Source organism: Trachypithecus francoisi, unplaced genomic scaffold (assembly GCF_009764315.1).
Source record: "Trachypithecus francoisi isolate TF-2019V2 unplaced genomic scaffold, Tfra_2.0 Lachesis_group3, whole genome shotgun sequence".
Lineage (NCBI taxonomy): Eukaryota > Metazoa > Chordata > Mammalia > Primates > Cercopithecidae > Trachypithecus > Trachypithecus francoisi.
This window is the reverse complement of record NW_022681468.1, coordinates 132557547-132580616: the sequence shown is the minus strand read 5'-3', so window position 1 is coordinate 132580616 and position 23070 is coordinate 132557547. Positions and strand designations below refer to the sequence as shown.

The 23070-nt window shown below is 50.2% G+C and overlaps 1 pseudogene; it reads right to left on the bottom strand.

The window, feature by feature from the left end:
* Nucleotides 1-13157: 13157 nt before the first annotated feature.
* On the bottom strand, nt 13158-22974 carry LOC117071111 (annotated as a pseudogene).
* Between the last annotated feature and the right edge of the window lie 96 nt (nt 22975-23070).

The following is a 23070-nucleotide window of genomic DNA, read 5'->3' as shown; positions in this document are numbered from 1 at the left end:
CTTCTTTATCCTGGGCTCTTAAAATGCTTTTTCAAAACACTTGCTTGGACCTGTGGAAATAGGCGGTTCTGATGTTTGCTTTTTGAAGATAAGACGGCAGAAATGTTGAGGCCCTGATTGTATGGCTTGCCTGGGCTCTGCCACTCCCATCTCTAGCCTGGTTCACTGGGCTCAAAGGTGGAAGGAGAGGCTGCTTCAGAAACCCCCGCCACTGGGTGTAATTACAGTACCAACAGCCGACCTCTTTGCTACACCAATGGTCCAGTGACCACTGCTCAGCACATGACTCTTGGCCTGGGAACAAGATAACATTCACCGAGCGTGACTGCTGCATCCAAGTCAGAGGCGAGGAGGAAAAACAAGCACTTGTTTTCCACATGCATCTCCAAGGCTGCATTTCCAACTTGGCCGTGGCCATAGAAGCCAGAACCTTACAGCGTCTTGGCAATTAAATGATTTTCACGCTTCTATTTTTAAAAGCCTTGGAACGAGTAACCTAGGGGATCAGAGTGGTTGGGTGAATGTCTTTCCAGCGCTCCCCCGAGTTGGAGGCCCTGTCCTGGCAGCATTCCAAAGCAACTGCAAAACCAAAACGCTACAACAGGGCCCACTCTGCAAACCTGCTCCTCAGATGATAAAAACAGAAACACCAGAGGCACCGGGGCCCTTGTAGTCTGTCCTACGTGAGGACAAAGAGTACATTCTGGCCTCCGGTCCCCAGGCAGTAAGATTATGATCCCACTGTTTGCATGTGTACATAAAGCTTTCACATGGGATTGCAGTGCCGGGGTCCCCAGGAAGCCATCTCAGAGAGGGAGGTTGGCACAAAAGAGGTTGACTTAGGGCGAATTCTTGGGGTCCACACCTGAGAAGATCAAAGCTAATTCTTGGGGTCCACACCTGGGAAGATCAAAGCTAATTCTTGGGGTCCACGCCTGGGAAGAGGAGGAGAGGCAAGCGGAGGGGAAGGGAGGGAAGGGAAGGAGCTGACAGCTGAGGCCTGTCTGTGGGTAGTGTCCGGGCAGCTGGGAGAGTAAGTCCTGCCTTCCTGAGGAGCTAGACCGTAGTCGAAGAACCCCTCACAGCATTTCATCTTGGTTTTTAAACATGCAAACTTTAAAAAAAATTGAGGTGAAATGTACATAATATAAAGTCATAAAATTAACATTTTTTATTTTATTTTATTTTATTATTTCTTTGAGATGGAGTTTCGCTCTTGTTGCCCAGGCTGGAGCGCAATGGCTTGATCTTGGCTCACTGCAACCTCCGCCTATCGGGTTCAAGTGATTCTCCTCCCTCAGCCTCCCAAGTAACTGGGATTACAGGTGCCCGCCACTACGCCTGGGTAATTTTTGTATTTTTAGTAGAGACAGAGTTTTATCAGATTGGTCAGGCTGGTCTCGAACTCCTGACCTCAAGTGATCCTCCCACCTTGGCCTCCCAAAGTCCTGGGATTACAGGGGTGAGCCACCATGCCCAGCCTATTTCTTTTATTTATTTAAATACAAGGTCTTTCTCTGTCGCCCAGACTGGAGTGCAGTGGAGCAATCATAGCTCACTGTAACCTCAACCTCCCAGACTCAAGCGATCCTACTGCCTTCGACTACAAGTGGCTAGGACTACAGGTGTGCCCAGCTAATTTTTTAAACTTTTCATAGAGATGGGATCTCGCTTTGTTGCCCAGGTTGGTCTTGAGCTCTTGTCCTCAACTGATCCTCTTTCCTTGGCCTAAAATTAACCATTTTATTTTATTTGAGACAGGGTCTCACTCTGTCACCCAAGGTGGAGCACAGTGGCATGATCATGGCTCACCGTAGCCTCCACCTCCCAGGTTCAAGTGATCCTTCTGCCTCAGCCTCCTGAGTAGCTGGGACTGTAGGTATGCACCACCACCGCTGGCTACATTTTTAATTTGCTCTAGAGATGGGGTCCCACATTGCTCAGGCTGGTTTTGAACTCCTAGGCTCAGGCAGTCCTCCCACTTCGGCTTCTCAAAGTGTTAGGATTTGAGGTGTGAGCCACTGCACCTGGCCAAAATTAACCGTTTTAAAGTGTACACTTCAGTGGGATTTAATGACATTCATGATGTTGAATGTCAATGTCATGAATGTAGGACATTCCACTTGTATCGCATTTCAAAATATTTTCATCACCTCAAGTGAAAACGCTGCACCGATTAAGCAGTTACTTTCCCATCCCCTCCTTCCCTGGGGTCCTGGCCAACACGAATCTGCTTTTTGTTTGTATAGATTTGCCTCTTCTGGATGTTTTATATACATGGAATCATACAATATGTGACCTTTTCCGGTCAGGCTTATTGCAAAAACTGAAGCAAAAACTACTGTGAACCCAACACTGCTCTAAAAAATTTAAGTAAATTTAAAAAGAAAAGGGAGCTTAGGATCAACGTGGAAGTTCCTGATCCTCTGTGCTAAGTGCTGGGGCACTGAGGCCTGAGAACAAGGGCGCAATGACTGAGGCGCCGTCCTCATGGAGCCCAATGTTTTTGAGGCTTATTCGTGCTATAGCATGTGCCAGTACTTCATTCTTTTTTGCGACTGAATAATAGTATGGAGATGTCTCATTTAGTTTATCCATGAATCCACTGATGGGCATTTGGGCTGTAGCATTTCATCTTTTAAAAAAGGAACTCACGGTCAGGCGCAGTGGCTCACGCCTGTAATCCCAGTACTTTGGGAGGCCGAGGCAGGCGGATCGCCTGAGGTCAAGAGTTCGAGACTAGCCTGGCCAACATGACGAAACCCCTGTCTCTACTAAAAGTAGAAAAATCAGCCAGGTGTGGTGGCGGGCACCTGTAATCCCAGCTACTCAAGAGGCTGAGGCAGAAGAATCGCTTGAACCCGGGAGGCGGAGGTTGCAATGAGCCGAGATCATGTCATTGCACTCCAGCCTAGGCAATAAGAGAGAAACTCTGTCTCACAAATAAATAAAATAAAATAAAAAAGGAACTCGACATTCTAAAAATCTTCTGTGTTGCAGACCTACTCATTCCTCCCTCCTGCTAAGCCCGGGCAACCGCTGATCTTTTTACTTTCTCCATAGTTTTGCCTTTTCCAGAATGTCATCTAGTTGGAATCATACAGTCCGTAGCCTTTTCAGATAGGCTTATTTCACTTGACAATAAGTTCTTCCATGTCTTGTCACAGCTTGGTAGCTCCTCTTTAGTGCTGAACAATATTTCATTGTCTGGATGTACCACAGTTTATGTATCCAGTCACCTATATCTTGGTTGCACACGGACGTCTCAGTTGCTTCCAATTTTCAGCAATCATGAATAAAGTTGCTATAAACATTCATGGGTGGATTTTTGCATGGCTATAAGTTTTTAACCCCTTTGAGTAAATATCAAGGAGTGTGATTGCTGGATGGGATGGTAGGAGTATGCCTGGTTTTGTGAGATACTGCCCAGCTGTCTTCCAAAGGGCCTGCATTCTCACCAGCGGTGAATGAGAGCTCCTGTTGCCTCACATCCTCACCAGCACTGGGTGTTGTTGGCGCTCTGGATTTTGGCTGTTCTCATAGGTGTGCAGTGCTATTGTTTTAATTTGCATTTCCCTGATAACATATGACATGGAGCATCTTTTCATGTTTATTTTGCATCTGTATATCTTCTTTGGTGAGGTGTCTATAAAGGTCTCTGGTCCGCTGTAAAATCAGATTGTCTGTTTTCTCATTGTCGAGTTTTTGTTTTTGTTTTGAGATGGGGTCTTGCTCTGTCACCCAGGCTGGAGTGCAGCGGCACAATCACAGCTCACTGCAGACTTGACCTCCTGAGCTCAAGCTATCCTCCCACCTCAGCCTCTCAAGCAACTGGGACTCCAGGCATGCACCACCATGCCTTGCTCATTTTTTATTTTTGGTAGAGATGACGTCTCCTTCTGTTGCCCAGGCTGGATTCTTGAGTTGTAAGAGTTCTCTGTATATTTTGGAACTACTGCATATATTACTATACTGGTAGGCACATATTAGAGATGTGTGCAAACCCATAGACTATGCAGTACCAAGAATGAACCCTAATGTAAACTGAGTGACAGTGAACTCTGAGTGGTTATAACTTGTCAGTGTAGGTTCACCAATTGCAACAAACGTACCACTCTGGCAGGGGTGTTGATAATGAGGGTGGCGATGCATGCACAGGCTCAGGGAGTATGTGGGGAATCTCTATATTTACTGCTCAATTTTGCTGTGATTTAAAAACTGCTCTAAAAACTAAAGTGTATTAAAACAGAAAAAAGGAATTTAGGATTAATCAGCATGGAAGTTCCTGATCATTGAAGTCAGAACCTCACCTCATTTGGAAGCAGGAAAAGCCTTCCGTACTCACCGTGTGCGTGGGCCACACTGACCGAAAGCCCCTGCCCGCTGGCCTTCCTGGGCCTGAAGTGGCACTTTATGCTTGTCCTCCACTTGCCTGTCGCCACATGCATGCCAGGGTGGCCTCACCCCTGCCTTACCTTTTTCAGACCCAAGTCAGCGGAGTCACCCCCGGAAATGGCTTGGTGCTATTTCTGGGCGTGCCCCTGCGGTCACTTCCCTCTGCTCAAGGGAACCCTCTCGTGGGCCCCGCCTGGGTGTGGTACTTCTTGTGGACCCCAGCCCTTGGCTCATCTCCCTCTTTCTTCTCCCGGGGTCGCTGAAGAGGAAGCCTGTTCCTTCCAAGCCTTAAAGCCACCCTCCTTGGCTTTAAGTCAAAGCCACCATTCTGGCAGCCGTAGGATCCACCAGCAGAAGCTATGTTCTCCTGCTTGGTCTATGGGTGAATCTCCGCAGGGCCCTCTGCTCCCCACTCGGTCCACACTGGGAGGCCCCACCTGGCCTCTCTACCCCTCTCTACCCTCTCTGCCCCCAGCTGGTCTTGCCCATTTCTGCTTTCTGCTTTACTGCTTTTCAGTCATCACGCCCTTGTTCTCAGGCCTCAGTGCCCCAGCACTTAGCACAGAGGATCAGAAACCTCCACGTTGATCCTAAGCTCCCTTTTCTTTTTAAATTTACTTTATTTTGTAGAGCAGCGTTGGGTTCACAGTAGTTTTTGCTTCAGTCAAAAAACGCTTGTTGACCGGGAACCTCTTCCTTGGAAACGTCAACTCCAAATCTGAGAGCTGCTTTAGAGAACCTGCTGTAGGAGAGTGCCTGCCACCTGTTGCTCCAGTTTTCTGTACATAATCTAGGATCCTCCTGGCAATCCCATGACATGGACATTGTTATTCCTGTGTTACAGTCGAGGATGTTCAGGACAGAGCCTATCCAGGTGGGAAGTGGCAAGGCCAGGATATGCCCCTTTGGTGCCCTAGGACCAGCTCTGTTCCCATCTCTGAGCTCCCTCTGCCCATCGGGTAAGGTCTGGTCACTTCCATACTGTTTTGAATCTACTCTGTGCCAGGCAAGGGGTGAATCACTGAGATTTCTAAGGTACATGGTGGGGCTGGAGGTTAGGAGAGAGCTTTCAAATCACATTCAGCCTAGTGGGGAAGGCAGGCCAATCACCAAGGCAGTTCACCAACAAGGCTAGAGAGAGCTGCGCTTAGCCTGAGGGAACAGCCCCATTTCTGTGGCATTGTGGGTGATATATGAACAACTAACGACTAACTTCATAACCCAGGGTCAAACTTTAACCCAGGGATATTCATTAGTAAGATGAAGAAGCTTACTGTTTGCTGTGGTCCTAATGTCTGTGTCCCCCAAAATTCATATGTTGAAATCTTAACTCCCAAGTTGATGATATTAGGAGATAGGGTTTTGGGGAGAAAGTTGGGCCATAAGGAGTGAAGCTCCGTGAATGGGATTAATGCCCTGATGAAAGAGATCCCAGAGAGAACCATCATTTCTTTTGCCATGTGAGGTTCCAATGAGAAGTGGCTGGCTAGGCATGATGGCTCTTGCCTGTAATCCCAGTACTTTGGGAGGCTGAGGTGGGAAGATCACTTGAGGCCAGGAGTTCAAGACCATCCTGGGCGACATAGGGAAACCTTGTCTCTGCAAAAAAAATACAAAAATTAGGCCAGGTATAGTGGCTCACCCCTGTGATCCCAGCATTTTGGGAGGCTGAGGCAGGCGGATCACTTGAGGTCAGGAGTTCAAGACCAGCCTGGCCAGCATGGTGAAAACCCAACTCCACTAAAAATACAAAAACTAGCTGGGTGTGGTGGTGTGCACCTGTAGTCCCAGCTACTTGGGAGGTTGAGACAGGAGAATTGCTTGAACCTGGGAAGCAGAAGTTGTTGGGAGCCGAAATCGTGCCACTGCACTCCAGCCTAGGCAACAGCATGAAACTCCATCTTTAAAAAAAAAAAATTAGCCTGGTGTGGTGGTGTGTGCCTGTAGGGCCAGCTAGCTGCTCAGGAGGCTGGGAGGATCGCTTGAGCCTAGGAGTTTGAGGTTGCAGTGAACTATGACTGCACCACTGCACTCCAGCCTGGGCAACAAGAAAGACGCTGTCTCTAAAATAAAAAAAATAATAATAACAAAAGAAAGGCCATTTTAGGCCCTTAAAAGTAAAGCAGGCCTCAGTGAAGGAGAGAAGAGGATGGAAGGAGGAGGGAAGAGGGAGGAGGGAGGAAGGAGGAGGGCGGTGGCTGCACACCCCCACATCTCATAGGGATTGATTCCTTCCTCAGCAACAGTTGCTCAGAGTTGAGCACAAGAACTTGTCTTTTTCCCAGTAACAAACACAGGCCCAGGCACAGAGTGGTGCTGAGGAAATGTGCGGTGAATGGATGCTGAACAGGAAGAGACACTGAAGAAGAAGGAGGTGGTACTGACAGCAGCCATAGTGGAGGTTGGAAACGGAGATGCATGTGAAGCCCTTTACATGGTATTTTTCCCTTAAAATATGGATGGGGAACAAGGGGCTCTCATTTCTCTTTTTCTCTGGGATGGTGAGCAGTGAGCAGGGCACGCCAAGAGGAGCAAACTCTGCAGCCCAAGCACACGCGGTCAGCACGCGGAGCACAGTGCGGGAGAAGCGGCTGACGGTGGCCTGGCCCCGCGTACCTGGGTGTGGATGCCCCGCCGCCCCGCAGAGGAAGCGCCTGGAGTCTGGAGTCTGCTGCCCTGAGCTCTGGGTGTCCATGTAGGAAACGGGTAGGGAGTATCCGGGTTTCCTATCCCTCCCCCTGGGTGGCTGTGCCTCTCCTTCCTCCTGCTCCCCTCCCTCCCTCCCCAGGGTCCCCAGGGGTGGGCAAACCCAACCCCCAGGTGAGGGTCTGTCCTGGGGGAGAGGGAAACAGCTGGCAGGAGCTCAGGCGGCAGGCGGTGGCCCTACTCCTGCCCTGAGAGACGGAAGCCAAGAGGCGGCGGGTGCGCGGTTCTGAGGAGACCCGTGCTTCACCCAGCCTGAGACCCTGTCGTTCCCTTCCACCGGGCTCCTCATGCGAAGCCCCGGAGCAAAGTGGGTGTGGCTGGTCAGGGTGAGCAGGGCAGGCCGGAACGGGACCCGGACCCGGAACGGAGGAGGATGGCCGCGAAGACACCTAGCCTAACCGGAGAGGGACAGGTGCACCCCCAGACCGTGGGAAAGCGCCCTCTGCCTCCAGCTGGGCTGGGCCCAGACCCTCCACTTCCCAGCCCCTTGCTTCTCTGTGCCTTGGAGGTTCAGGGTGGGCTGGTGGGCGGGAGGAGATGTGAGAGTTCTTGTGTCAGGAGTTGAAGACCATCTTGGCCACTTGCCTGCCAGGGCCCTGTAGAAATAAATCCCTGAAGCTATAAACAGGTGCTCCTCTAAGCTGATTCCAGGGGAGGGCGGGAGGAGCAGTGGCGGGTGATGTGGGAAGAGAGACTGCTCTCTAGAGAGCTGATGGCACTAGGCCGTCACCACCGCGGTGATAGCACACACACATCCACACACACATGCACACACGCACGCAGACACGCACGCAGACACATACACGTGCACACACATGCACACGCATGCACGCACACATCCACACACACATGCACACACGCACGCAGAGACACACACACACGTACACACACATGCACGCACACACAAATGCATGACACACATGCGCACACACATACCCCACTCCTCTACCAGGGACCAGCACAGACCCTCCCTTCCTGCTCGCCTGGAAGGAGGGCGCCCCGCCAGGTTTCCTCCCTGTGAATTGAGCGCCAGAGACCCACAGTGACCTGTGGTGGTTTTTCCAATTCTCTTCCCATTCTGACAAGGACAGAGGAGATGCTTTGTGATACAAGGGGGAAAAAAGGAAGGAGAAAAGGGAAGAAAGCGAAGGGAGGGAAGTCCCCCGCAGGGCAGTCTGGGGAGGCGTCTGGGGCCCGGCCTAGGCCCAGCCACTTCCTGAGGAGACCAGGTGGCGGTCTCCCAGGCCTGCAGACCTCAAGGCAGCCCAGTCCTCCTCTGCGGTCCCTACGCGTTGTTCTGGTGCGGACATCCCTGGCTATGCTCTCCATGTAGATGTTCCTTTTAGCCTCTGCCTCAGCTGAAATTTGAAGATCAGGCCAATTTCGTGGTCTCTCAGACGTCTGTAAACAGGAGGCCTTGGCTCCTCGGGAGACAGGGAGCCTCTCACTGTACTTCCTTCTCTTGGCTCCAAAGACATAGAATGGTTGCTATGGGGATTCCTTCATTTGTAGAGTAAGTTTTCAGAAAAAATAATGACTCACAAGTCCTTTAAGGAGGAACAGAGTCAATCCTTGGGGACGATATGATCTAATAGGGTTTAAAAGAGGAACCGTGATGGGGTGCAGTTGGCGGGCTTTTCTTTTTTTCCTCTTCGGTCCTCATGGGTGGACGAAGCCCACCAGTGGCTCAGGTACTCTGGCACCACCATTTGCTTCTTTGTGACATCTGAGGACAGGTGTTAAAAATAATTTGGAAATGGCCAGCTAGGGCCCGACACACTGGCTCACATCTGCAATCCCAGCACTTTGAGAGGCTGCAGTGGGAGAATTACTTGAACCCAGGAGTTCGAGACCAGCCTGAGTAACATAATGAGACTTTGTTTCCACAAATAATTAAAACAAAAAAACTAGTCAGGTGTGGTGGTGCATGCCTGTAGTCCCAGCTACTCAGGAGGTTGAGGCTGTAGGATGACTTTAGCCCAGGTGGTCGAGGCTACAGTAAGCCATGGTTGTGCCACTGTACTCCAGCCTGGGAGACATGGGGGGAAGGGAAGGGGAGGGAAGGGAAGGGAAGGGAAGGGAAGGGAAGGGAAGGAAGGGAAGGGAGAAGAAAGGGAAGGGAGAAGGAAGGGAAGAAGGAAAGACAAGGAATTCCTAGCTAGGCTAACCCGGAGAGTTACTGTCAGTTTCCAAAAGGGTCTTCATGGTCACTTCTGAGCCTCGCTGGCTGGGTGAAGTTATTAGCCCAAGGGTGCCACAGGGCTTTTGCACATTCATCTGCATTATGTCTGGCCAGGCAGAGGGCTTTCCCTGCACTGATTCTCCTGGAAGCCTGGGGTTCGCAGCATAGACTGGAAAGTAAGGTACACAGAGGGGAGGGACTGAACCAGGTCCCACTGCATGTGAGTACATACAAAATACTGCTTTTCCTGCACCAATTTTCCTGGAAGCCTGGGGTTAGCAGCATAGATTGGAAACTAGGGTACACAGAGGGAGGGACTGAACCAGGTCCCCTTATATGTGAGTACATAGAATTACTTAGGCTAGGAAGCCAGGCCTTCTAAGCAGCTAGGGCCAACAGAGCAGGAGCCAGGAGGAATACTTTTATGAACAAACTTATTTTCCAACATCAGGAAAAAAGAAAGTTGGCTGTTGGGAGTGATAAGGAGAACGAATGATGAGGAGCTCAAATCAGGTGGACACCTGATTGAGATGATCCTTCTTTTCTTCAGACAAGAGTACCACACTGGCTGTCAGCTGTGTGACCTTGAGGAAGTCACTCTCCCTCTCAACTTTCTCATCTGCCAGGTGAAAGGGCTGGGCTTCAATGAGCTTGGTTCCCTTCCAGCAACGATGCTTGTGTACTGCACCTGTGCTACGAATACTAGTAAGGGGTTCTCCATGCTAAAATCAGTGTTCCAGGATTCCGCATGGCCCACAGCACCAAGCCCAGCTTTCTCGGCTTTGAGCTGAAGGCTCTGGGTAACCTGATCCCAGCCCATCGGTCCTGTCTTATCTCCCACTCACCGTTTCCTGTGGATTACTTGCTGTTCTATCCTCCCAGCCTCCATGGCCTTGTTCGCACCTGCTACCAGGAAAGCACACCCCTCCTGCCCCAGTGCCCTGGCCTGAAGATGTCCTGTTAGTCTTTCAGCTGTCAATGAAGATGGCCCCCTTTTCAAGAACCCTTCCTGGAATCCTGAGTTTGCGGGTCCTGATCTTCCCAATCCCGTATCCACAGTCACTGCCTTCACCTGAATGTGATTGCAATTCTCTAGCCCTTCAATTCAACAAATATTCCAGACTGATTATTAGCATGTGCTGTGACAATGACAAATTCCGATACAGGAAGACATGAATCAAATCATCATGTTCATCCGTGCATGATTAGAAACAGAGAAGGGTAAAGAAGGAAGAGAAAATGGCTTCCTGAGAGCTTGCCTGGGGTCTGGAAGGATGAACACGGCGCTGGGGCCATGGAAGGGAGCCAGGAGAGGTGAGTGAGCTGGGTTGGCCTCTTGAGGCTGGGAGAGGTAGGCGGTGTGTCTTGATCAGAGGAGCCATCTGGGAATCCTTTGATGGTTTTAAAAAGGGGAGTAACAGATCCAATTTTTATTTCAGAACAATCATGCTGGCTGTTTGTGGAGAATGGCCTGGAGCACTGGGTCTCCACCCCAGCTGCCTGGGAGAAACTGTGTTGAAGGAGCCATATCCCCTGGCCTCCCCTCCAGACTCCAGACATCCCCAGTCACCTGGCTGGGAGGGAGGCAGAAGAGAATCAGGGGTGCAACTGGGGTCCCTGCAGGGGTCCAGCCAGGAGATGGGGGCAACTTGGACAGGGATGGTGGCAGAGGGATTGGGCTTAAGGGGCATTTGGGAGATGAAAAGGGCAAGGCTTGGCCATGAATTCCCATGAGATGAAAGAGAAGGAATTGTCAGGATTGAGCCCCAAGTTTCTAGCTCATGCAAATAAATAGAAAGGGGGCATCCACTGAGCTTGAGAGCATGGGGAAGGGGTGTTGGAGACTCTTCTAGGGACCCCTGCAGACTCCTGTAACCCCTTTGAGTTCTCGAAGGCAGAGGCCGCGGTTGGGGGGGGAGCAGGCCTTGGCAGGATACCCGCCCACCACCAGGCACCCTCCATCCTAGTAGCCCTTGGGGAGGCACACTGTGGTCCAGAGGAAGGGTACGGAGAGGCAGAGGAAGCCAACCAGTGTTCTTGGACAGCCCACCATGTGGTCAAAGGACCAGGCAGCTTGTTTGGAAGCGTCTCTGAGGCACAAAGTGCCAGGACTCTATGCTCCCTGAGTCCTCCCAGCAGGAAAATGAAAACTCAGCAATGGGCTCCCAGGGAGGCGGGGCTGGAGGTGCCTTCCCTTTATGAGACGCCTGCAGAGCAATTCCTGCCGCAGGGGTTTCTGAGCAGTCAGAACATCTGCCCCCGTGGATGTCTTCCAGCCACCTGATTTGGTGGCTTGGGGCCTTTGGGTTGGAGGAGTGGGATCTTAGGCCTGTTTTTTGGGGTAATAAATTTTGTGACCTTGGATGAGTCACTTATCTCACGGATCCTGGGATGGGCAGGAGGAGGAGTGAGACCAGGCCTGCCCTCTCCCTAGAGGCTCACCAGCTCTCTGGAGACAGACACGCCCTGGGTGAAGAACAGATCCCACTCAGCCAGGCAGTTTCCTGGAGGAGGAGGAGGGAGAGGAAGAAGGCAGGAAGAGGAGGGGAGGGTGCAGAGGGGGAGAAAGGAAGGAGGGGAGGAGGAGGTGAAGAGAAAAGGGAGGAGGAGGAAGGAAAAGGAGAAAACCTGTTTTCTGTCTTTAACTGTCCTGGGGGCTCTGTGCTCCTCCTCAGTCAGAACTCTCCCCTCAGGTCCCCCCCACCTCCTGCCTCAGGTCCCTCCCCACTTCCTGTCCCTCCCCCACTCATATCCCTCTCCCCTTGTGTCCCTCTCCCCCATTGTGTCCCTCCTCTCCTTGTGTCCCTCCCCCTCACAGGTCCCTCCCATCCTCCTGTCTCTCCGCATCTCAGGTCCCTCCCCACCTCATGTCTTCCTCCACCTCAAGTCCCTCCCAGCCTCCTATCCCTCCCCACCTTGTGTTCCTCCACCACGGTGTCTCTCCCCCCCCATGTCCCTTCCCCCTCAGGTCCCTTCCCCTCTCAGGTCCCTTCCCCACTCAGGTCCCTCCCCACCTCGTGTCCCTCCCCCTCTCGTGTCCCTCTCCCCCTCAGGTCCCTCCTTCCCTTGTGTCCCTCCCCCTCTCAGGCCGCTCCCCCTTCAGGTCCCTCCCCTGCTCTTATCCTTCCCCTCCTCAGGTCCCTCCTCCCCTCACATCCCTCTGTCTTCATTTATGGGCAGGAGAAATTTCAAAGTGTTTGTATCACAATTACTTTAAAACTCTGAGGTTGACCTTTAAGGGTTTGTGTATGTTTTAATTTTACTTTTACATGATAACCTGCAATAACTACACAGATGCATGCATTTTTGTGCTTATTTGTAAGTGCTTTCTTTAAAACTGCTTTTTTCTTACATCCTTTCATTCCCTTTCCCTATGCCTGGAGCCTGGGTACCAGCTATTGAAAACTACTTTTCTCCTTATTCATTCTAACATATTCACACATAAAGGTTGTCATTCCTTTTTGTCACTATTTTACAAAAATTGGATCATACCATATACAATTATCTGCTATTTGTTTTGCTCACCTAATAATAAATACACTGTGAAAATCCCCTCAGATGAGTAGATATCAATCTTATTCATTCTTTTTTTTTTTTTTTTGAGACAGGGTCTCACTGCCTTGCCCAGGTTGGAGTGCGGTGGTACAGTCACAGCTCACTGCAGCCTGGCCTCCAAGACTCAATCGATCCTTTCACCTCAGCCTCTCGAGTAGATGGGACTACAGGCATGCACCACTGAACCTGGCGAATTTTCGTATTTTTTGTAGAGATGGGGTTTCGACATGTTGCCTAGGCTGGTCTTAAACTCCAAAGCTCAAGAGATCCACCTGCCTCGGCCTCCGAAAGTGCTGGGATTACAGGCCTGGGCCACTGTGCCCCATCTCTTACTCATTTTTCTTTCTTTCTTTCTTCTTCTTCTTCTTCTTTTTTTTTTTTTTTTTTTCTTCAGGTTGCAGGTTTTATTTCAGCAACACAGCGACAGTCAAGCAGAGCCACACAGCAGGGGCACCTACAGCTGCCTCAGGAGGCGGCAGCAGCGGCCGCTTTTGCAGCTGTTCTCTCTCCCAGCATCCTCTGCTTCTGTTTGGCCCGGCACTTCCTGGCAGAATAGCGGGCCCCCAGGGCCTGTTAGCGGTCCTGGTAGGCCTGGGCCACCTGGGTGAACTGCTGCACTTCCTTGGCCCAGTTCTGCCTGTTGTTCTCTCCTTCGCTCTACTGACAGGCCTATGAGCCGCTCCTGGATAATACTGACGATTTCTTGATCGACTTTGTAGTCCCTCCTCCGCTGCATTCGGCTTCATATGTGCACAAGATGTCCTCCTTGCGCTCGGTGATGTCCGGCACGCGGCGGTACTGCCGGTGGTAGTAGTAATACCTGTTGTTTGCGTGCTGCCACTCCGGGAACTCTCACGAGGGTCACGGGTCGGTCCACGAGGAGGTTGAAGGCCTTCGTCAGGTAGACGACAGTGCTGGCGTGTGGCGCGGGGGCGCGGGGGCACGGGGTCCACATCTTTGTCTCCGCATGGCGGCAGTGAGCGCGGACTCCGCTACGGGACGCGCTGCCCTGGCCTCCGCCTCGGTCCGGGTCCCTACTCGTTCTCTTTAATGGTTGTGTAATATTTCATGGTGTGGACTTAATAAAGGACCCCTACGCAGCCAAGAGATTTTTTTCCCCCATGGGAAAACAGATTTTTTTTTTTTAAATGTTTGAGATTTTAGTGAATTCTTTTCATCTGGCAAGGAGCTGAACTACCTGTATTGTTCAGAAGCCAAGTCCAGCAGTCTTGTATGTGGGATGTCTGTAAAGAATAAGAAATGGGGCGGGCGCGGTGGCTCATGCCTGTAATCCCAGCACTTTGGGAGGCCGAGGTGGGCGAATCACGAGGTCAGGAATTCGAGACCAGCCTGGCCAACATGGTGAAACCCCGTCTCTACTAAAAATACAAAAACTATCCTTGGGTGCCTGTAATCCCAGCTACTTGGGAGGCTGCGGCAGGAGAATCGCTTGAACCCAGGAGGTGGAGGCTACAGTGAGCCAAGATCGCGCCACTGCACTCCAGCCTGGGGACAGAGGAAGACTCCTTCTCAAAAAAAAAAAAAAAAAAAAGCAATAAGAAACGGACTCTGCCCTAAGGAGTCTGCGCTCTTACCAGGAGCAGAGCCACACGTCGTCATGAGACAACAGCCTCTGGCAGCTGCAGGGGAGAGCTCCAGGGAGCCTGCAGGAGGGAGGGCTTGAGGCTGGCCCGCTGGGAGGGTACAGCTCTGGCAGGAAGCCTGGAAGGGCAGGTGTGGAGTCAGACGTGATCTGATGTTCTGTGTGGCCAAGACAGAAAGCCAGGCAGGAAAAACCCAGTTACTCAGAAGATTGGTTGAGCAGTCACTTCCCTCCCACTGACCGCCGCCCCCCCGCACCGAATCTCTATAGTCTTAGCGTATTTTCAGCCTTTAGTTTCCTCTCCTTGGAGGTTGAGCCCCTGGTCTCTTGGTTTTCAAACTGCAGAAGGGATGAAAGTCTGAGATTTCAATCAAAAGCTTAAGAAAATAATAATCCTTGGTTGCCCTAATTCTTTCCTGAAAATACCTCACACTAACAGAAATTGCCTTTAAGCCCCTTTTCTTTTCTTTCATGCTTTAAATTTCTTTCTTAATTAAAAAGAGTTGTTTACTTGATGTGGGCTCCAACATGCTTATTTATTTTAACTTATCTTGTTTCTTTTTTCCTTATCTTCATGACTTAACTCTATAACTCTCTCTTCTTGTGTCTTAAAATGCTGGTCGTCTCTGTCACTGACATGACCTAATAAGGAACTTCATAATCAGCCCTTTTCTATTCTCACAGAATAGAAGTTGTGGCAATAACAAATGGAAATCACTGAGCTCCAGAATTCAATTGCCCTAAACTGGCTGCTTGTCCTTATCAGAGATTTTAGAATGTTTTCCCCTTAAGATGAATTTCAGTTTTACTCAATCCTACCAATGTTTGATGACAATACTCATAGAAAACTAATGATAAATTGATGTCTGCTTTTCAAAGTACCTGGTTGAGTTCACTGTGTAAAAATAATAATAATAATAATAATAATAATAAAGGCAGCCAAACTGATGATTGGCAGAATTTTTTCCCATCACTTAAGGCAATTGAGTTGTAGTACCCAGTCTGAGAATGCCTCAGAGACACACCACCCAGGGACTTGGATCCTTGATCTCAGAAAGATTGTGATTGAATTAAGTCTGACTCAACAAATAAGGTCACTGGGAAGAAGTGCTGGCATTAAATTTACCGTTAACGCCAGGGTCAATTTACTAAACAGTCATCTGCATGTGGTTCCACAAGACCTCTGGGTAAATTCCAGAAACTGCCTGGGAGGAAGATAGCTTGCGCATGAAGTCACTGAATCCTGGTCAGTGTGACGCTTAGTGATCATCTCTCAGTACACCAAAAAGCGTTTCCAAAGACAGGACACCACTGTGGGGTGGAAAGTCTTTGGAAGCTATGGAAGGTGACTTCTTTTTTTTTTTTTTGTTGAGACGGAGTCTCGCTCTGTCGCCCAGGCTGGAGTGCAGTGGCCGGATCTCAGCTCACTGCAAGCTCCGCCTCCCGGGTTTACGCCATTCTCCTGCCTCAGCCTCCTGAGTAGCTGGGACTACAGGTGCCTGCCACCTCGCCCGGCTAGTTTTTTGTATTTTTTTTAGAGACGGGGTTTCACTGTGTTAGCCAGGATGGTCTCGATCTCCTGACCTCGTGATCCGCCCGTCTCGGCCTCCCAAAGTGCTGGGATTACAGGCTTGAGCCACCGCGCCCGGCCGGAAGGTGACTTCTTATGTTAAGTCTAGAAACGGGATGGCAGGAGGACAAGAAACTGAGACTCTGGTGCCGAGAGCCTGGAGTCCTAGTTCCACCACAGATGTTAACTGGGCTCAGCTATTCAGGTCACTGAGTGGTTCATCTTAGAGTTGTTTCTAGACTAGATATTTATTGCCCTGCATTACAAAGACGGGAAAGTAAGAGTTCTGTCCATCAGCCAGTTGTCAAGCATAAATGATGTCTTTCCCCTGCTTCCTGCACCACAGTTTGCTTATCTGTCAGATGGAAACGCTAATTACTTACTTACCTACTCCTCACCTCCAGGGCTGTTCACATGAATAAGAAGAGAGTATGGATATGAATTTGCCATACAAAGGGAAAAGTTCCACACAAATAGAAAACACTAGCAGAAATAATTTCTAGATTCTTCCTGCTGAAGCTTTTCAACTATTTCCAAAACACATCATTGCTGAGCCTGTGCAAGTTCAAATGGCAAAACCCGAAGAGTCAGTGGCATTGCCTCTTCTCTAGCCAGAGCCTTGGGGGCCATCAGCCTGCACCTGCCTGTTTGTTCTGCCATTGCCTCATTCGCTCTGACTTGGACACCAGGGAAGCCAGGACCACAGAGGCGCTTCTCAGCTTCCTCCTGAAACAGCCCTCCTCAGCTTCTCAGCTGTGTCTCCCGGGTCTTCTCACAGAATTCTTGGCCAGGAATCCACCTTCCTTAAAGCAAATCAGGTCTCCCGATTTCGTAGAGCCAGAATAGCATAGGGGGCAGCTATGGAGCTTGGAGCCAGACAGACCCTTACTAATTATCCATGGATCTTGCTGAGCCTTGGTTTCTCATCTGTAAAATGCGGGTAATGAAGCTACTTTCCTGGGCATCTATGAGTTCGAAATAAAAGAATATGGGGGCCGGGTGCAGTGGCTCACGCTTGTAATCCTAGCACTTTGGGAGACTGAGACAGATGGATCACCTGAGGTCAGGAGTTCGAGACCAGCCTGGCCAACATAGTGAAACCCTGTCTCTACTAAAAATACAAAAATTAGCCAAGTGTGTTGGAGGGTGCCTGTAAACCCAGCTACCCGGGAGGCTGGGTCAGGAGAATCACTTGAATACAGGAGGTGGAGGTTGCAGTGAGCTGAGATCACACCACTGCACTTCAGCCTCGTTGACACAGCAAGACTCCATCTCAAAAAAAACAAAGAATTCTGAGTATGGGTGAAAGGGCCGGGTGTGTCACAGGAGTTGAATGTGTGTCCTTTTCCTTTTTCCCTTGTTCCTGTCCTGTGCAGATGCCCACCAGGTACTGCGACCTTTCTCCTGGGAACGCGCTGCATTGTTTCCCCGCAAAGGAGGTCCAGAAAGCAGACCCGGCCCCGTGTCTGTGCACCTGCTCGGAGAAGGCCTCCTGAGGAGCACACCGACACTCTCCCCTTCCATATTGGCCTTCTCTGCACTACCTCAGGTTCTTGCCTCTTTGGAATTGTGTGTATGTGGAGGGAACATCTGGAGGTGTCCCTTAATTTTTCATGTTACGTCTGGACGTGTCACATAGCCACAACCGTAACTGTACATGGAGAATCATGTCGTGTGTGCTGTGGGCAAGCCAAGAGGTGGCTTTGTGTGCTTTTCTGCCAACCTGGTCCAGTGCAGGTGCTGTGTGACCCCAGAGGAAAGAGTCATTCAGAGGGCCTGAAGAAGGGAGGAGTCGGTGGCTTGCAAGGTACACTCCCACTTCCTGCGGTTTTCACAGGCAATTACATGGTAAGGACTGGAGATGAAATGAAGCAAAATCTTCTGGGGTCACTTGAGCTATTTCTTTTGAGTACAGGTCTCTGGGATAGCATGGCCTGTCAGCCACACCGGGTTCACACCTGTTGGCAGCTCCATTCTGTAGGGGAGCAAGTGTCCAGTCCTGGGAGCACTGGCTGCAGGGATGCTAGGAATGTCCACCCTGTCCTGGGGCCTGCCTTCGCCTCTGTCCCTCCACTGCCTCTCCATCCCTCTTCCTCCTCTTTTTTTTGGTCTGTCCCTATGGCTGTCAGTGGGGTCTTGAGTCACCTATGTCATCATATCAGGAACATTGTGTGTTCCAAAGTGTGCTTGGTGGAACACTTGTTACTTGAAACACTGCTTTGTAAAATGGATCCTGAGGCTAGCAGCTGGGAATGCCACATCCTCTATCTCCTTCTTGTGGATTTACGATTCAGATTCTCTATTAACCCTGAAGAATCCCATAATAAATGGTTTACTTTTGCTTTGTAGTTTTGCCCAAACATTTTTGATCATGGATCCTTTTGTATGAACTCCCAAGAAACACTTATTAGCAGGATTTGGTGAATCACACTCTGGGAAAAGCAGGCATGAACAACATATTATTTGTAGGAATGCTATGAAATCAAACTCACCAGTGAGAAATCAGGCATCAGAGGGCTGTGGAAAATGTGTGTGCTTTTTTTTTTTATAATAAAAATATCACATTGGTGCAGATCAGACGTTCCCACCCCCTCACCACAAAAAGAATCTTTTTACTTCTTTCCTCAAGGGATTCCATGTTTTAAAGGCTTTTAACTACCTAACAAACTACATTTATTGAATAATAATTTATTTCTTTGAGTTTTATTTATCAAAGACATCCAACTGCCAATTAGTGCTTCTGATCAGTCAAGATAACCACAGTTGCCACACTGGGTTGATATGACTCCAGCCCAAAGCAAATAAACTTAATGTTTTATTTAGTCTGGGAACGTCATTGAGGTAAACGTATGGTTTCCTCTGGGCTTTTTGATATCTCAAAAATAGCTTGCAGACCCCCCTTGCTGCCTTCATGGAGAGCAGGATGGGCGGAAAGCAGGACCACGGACGGAAATGCAGAGGACGCACAGCTGTTAGGAGGGCGGGAGGGATGGGGGATGGAGGTGGCGACTGGGGCTACACCAGGACACTGGATAGTAGAGACTAAATGGCTACAGCCACTGTGAAGACTGGGGTTCCCAGGGTTGGGGGGTCCAGATTCTGGTGAACAAGCAAGAAGCTACTAGCCAAAGGCACATTCATGGTGTACCCTTAATGTGGGCAAAAACCTGGACATAGCGCCTTCCCTGTGTACCCTGGCTGCATTGCACCCACCCTTCCCCCAGCACCCAGAAGAGGCCCAGGGAGGACAGGGCAAAGGGGAGTGAGGCGGGCTCCTTTGCTGGGATGCTTTCCCCAGACCTCTGTGATGCATTTTTCAATCACGAGCTACTATGAAGTAGATGCATTGCCATGGCCACCTTCAGTGTCAGTAGAGCCCTTGGGGGATTAAGGCCCCTGAGGATTCTGCGGTCAGCTTGCTCCTCACCTCAAAGGAGAGACCTCTGCCCAGGGAGCTCATCCTTGCTTAGCAGAACCTGGGCCACTGTTCATATGGCAAGGATGAGGCACTAGAGCCAGATTCAGGCTCATCAAGCGGTTCTGTCTGAGATGATGGAGAGCCATGCGCTCCTTAAATAGAGGGTTTCCTGGCGCACTGGAGATGGGACTCAACAGCCTGTAATCCACTTTCCACCTGACTTTACAAAAGAGATGTTACTCGAAGTAAGAGAGGGGGCTCCTCCACAGGAGAAAAGTGCTCAGGTCATGCCCTTTGCAGCCCCAGTCAGCCTCCATGGGCTGGGTCCTGAGTCCCTCCTGGACCCCCAGGTACCCTCACAGCCCCAGACCCCTGCTTAGCAATGGCCTCGAAGTAAAATACACGATCCTACTTCGTGCCTCTCCTCCCTCATTAGCCTGGACAGCATTTTCCCAAAAGATACAATCTGTGTCTGGCAGAAGCCCACTTGCAAAAATAAATTCTTCCCTGAACATTTTTTCCAGGCCCATTTTAGAAATAAATTTGGGTGGTGCCTTTTACCCATTTCCAATGCCAGACATCCTGAACCCCGAGGCCTTGTTCTGCGGTGTAAACCTTACGATAAGGAAGGAATCAGGATCTTCTCCTCAGAAGAACCCATCTCTGCCTCTAGCAGGGAGGCTGAGCAGTCCCCACAGCTGTACCCAATGCAAACCGCTGCTGCTCAGATGTGGGGACACAGGTGGATGGAGCTCACAGCCTGGGTCCCAGGACAGCACAGCCACGCCCATCCCTCTCACCCTGCCAGGCTCTCCCGCAACAGGGAGCCTTCCTCTGGTTTCTGGGTGCACTGACGGCTGCAGCAGCTACAATCTCCTGAATACCCATTCATTCACTCATTCATTCACTCCCTCACTAAATATTTATGCTGAGCGCCTGTTATGTGTCAGGCACTGTGCTAAGAGCTGGAAATACAGCAGTGAACAAGTGCCCATGGGGCCTGGCATGTACGGGGCACTCTACTCACAGCACAATGACCAAGTGCATGAGCTGGAAGGCAGGAGGAAGGGAGGAAAGGAAGCGTCTATCCAGTCAACTCCCTCTGCTTTTGTGTGCACCATCTCATTGAATCTTCCCAACCGCACTCCGTGATTAGAAGGTGTCCCCATCCCCATTTTCACAGAAAAAACAGCCAAGTTCCAAAATAAAGGGCAGAGATGGATTGATACAGCTTATTCTAATTTCAGAGCTCTGAACTCTCTCATCCATGCACACTACAAAGGCACTCACAAGCCCACAAATGCACAGGGACACATACTCACCCCCTCGCACACCTGGACTGTGCATCCCTGCTCCGGGGGTACCCAGTGACTGAGTCATGCGCTAACATTCTACTTTTCTTTCTTCTCCCTTTTTCTTTTAGAAAGAGTCTCGCTCTGTCACCCATTCTGGAATGCAGTGACACGATCTTGGCTCACTGCAACCTCTGCCTCCTGGGTTCAAGAGATTCTCCTGTCTCAGCCTCCTGAGTACCTGGGATTACAGGCATGCGCCACCTTGCCTGGCTAATTTTTGTATTTTTTTAAAATAGAGATAGGGTTTCCTCATGTTGGTCAGGCTGGTCTCAAACTCCTGACCTCAGGTGATCCGCCTGCCTTGGCCTCCCAAAGTGTTGGGATTACAGGCGTGAGCCACCACGCCTGGCCAACATTCTACTTTTTTTCATCATAACCATGTTCTGAGCACCCACTCTGGCTCCTGTATGCTCTTGTCTGGGCCCAGGAACCCAGAGCAACAGGGGAGACTGAGTCCCTGCCCTTCAGGCATGTGCTGTCTAGTAAGGAAGCCACTGGCTGTGGCTGCTGAGTGCGTGAAATGTGATTAAATCTACATTGAGATGTGCTGTGAGTGTGAAATACATACTGAGTTTCTAAGACTTAGTAAGAAGAAAAGAATGCAGAAAATTCCATACTTTAACCAGGTTCAGTACCCCTTATCTGAAATGCTTCAGACCAGAAGTGTTTTAGATTTCACATTTTTTTCTGTTTTTTGGAATACTTTTGCATATACATAAGTGAGATATCTTGGGGATGGGACCCAAGTCTAAACATGAAATTCACATATGTTTTGTATATACCATATATACATAGCCTGAAGGTAACTTCATATAAAATTTTAAATAATTTTGTACATGAAACAAAAATTTTGGCTAGGTGTTGACCGCGACCCGGCACAGGAGGTCAGGGGCGGAACCTTCCTCTGGTGGAGTCATGTTAGCACTCAAACACTTTTGGAGTTTGGAGAATTTCAAAGCTCAGATTTTTTTTTTTTTTTTTTTGAGATGGAGTCCGGCTCTGCTGCCCAGGCTGGAGTGCAGTGGCCGGATCTCAGCTCACTGCAAGCTCCGCCTCCCGGGTTCACGCCATTCTCCTGCCTCAGCCTCCCCAGTAGCTGGGACTACAGGTGCCCGCCACCTCGCCCGGCTAGTTTTTTGTATTTTTTCAGTAGAGACGGGGTTTCACCGTGTTAGCCAGGATGGTCTCGATCTCCTGACCTCGTGATCCGCCCATCTCGGCTGCCCTAAGTGCTGGGATTACAGGCTTGAGCCACCGTACCAGGCCCAAAGCTCAGATTTTTAAATTAGGGATATGCAACCTGTGTGGATCACATATTGAAATTATACATCTTTTGGATATATGGGGTTAAAGAAAAAGTATATAAAAGATCATTTTCCATGCTTCTTTTTAAAAAATGTGGTGGCGGCTGGACATGATGGCTCACGCCTGTAATCCCAGCACTTTGGGAGGCTGAGGCGGGCGAATCATGAGGTCAGGAGATCAAGACCATCCTGGCTAACACGGTGAAACCCCGTCTCCACTAAAAATACAAAAAATTAGCTGGGCGAGGTGGCGGGTGCCTGCAGTCCCAGCTACTGGGGAGGCTAAGGTAGGAGAATGGCGTGAACCCGGGAGGCGGAGCTTGCAGTGAGCAGAGATCGCGCCATTGCATTCCAGCCTGGGAGACAGAGCAAGACTCCGTCTCAGGAAAAAAAAAAAAAAAAATGTGATGGCTACTTACCCGTTTGAGCTTGCAGGAGCATATTTTTAAAACGTGGCTACTAAAACATGTAAAGCCACATATGTGGCTCACGTGTGTGCTCACATGATATTGCTAAGGGACAGTGTGGCTGGAGATGGAAAGACAAACCGTACGCAAGCGCGGAACAAGGGTGCCTGCAAATAGGGGAACAGGCCAGGGAGGAAGCAGTGCAGGGTGGGTGGATGCCGGCAGTGGATGGGTGGCCTCAGGGGTGGAGGGGGAGCCAGGAGAGGGAGGAGCCGGGAGTGAGCGCAGGATGAGTCATTTCTTACCCTGCCAGGGGCTGGGACCTGGGTCCTGGAGGAAGGAAGGAGATCCAGGGAGCTGTACAGGCGCCTGCCTTTTTTCCTTCCCGGACTGAGCAAGGGGTCCCGGCACTGCGGGGGCCCTCTGGAGGTCACCACCTCCATCCAGCCTGTCAGTTTCAGAGGGTCAGTGTCTTCCATGGTCCTGATCTAGGGTTGGCAAACGGTCCTTTGGCCCTGCCCTCACAGGTGCTCACTCCACAGGTGCATTAATCCAGTGCCTGGGATAGTCCAAGC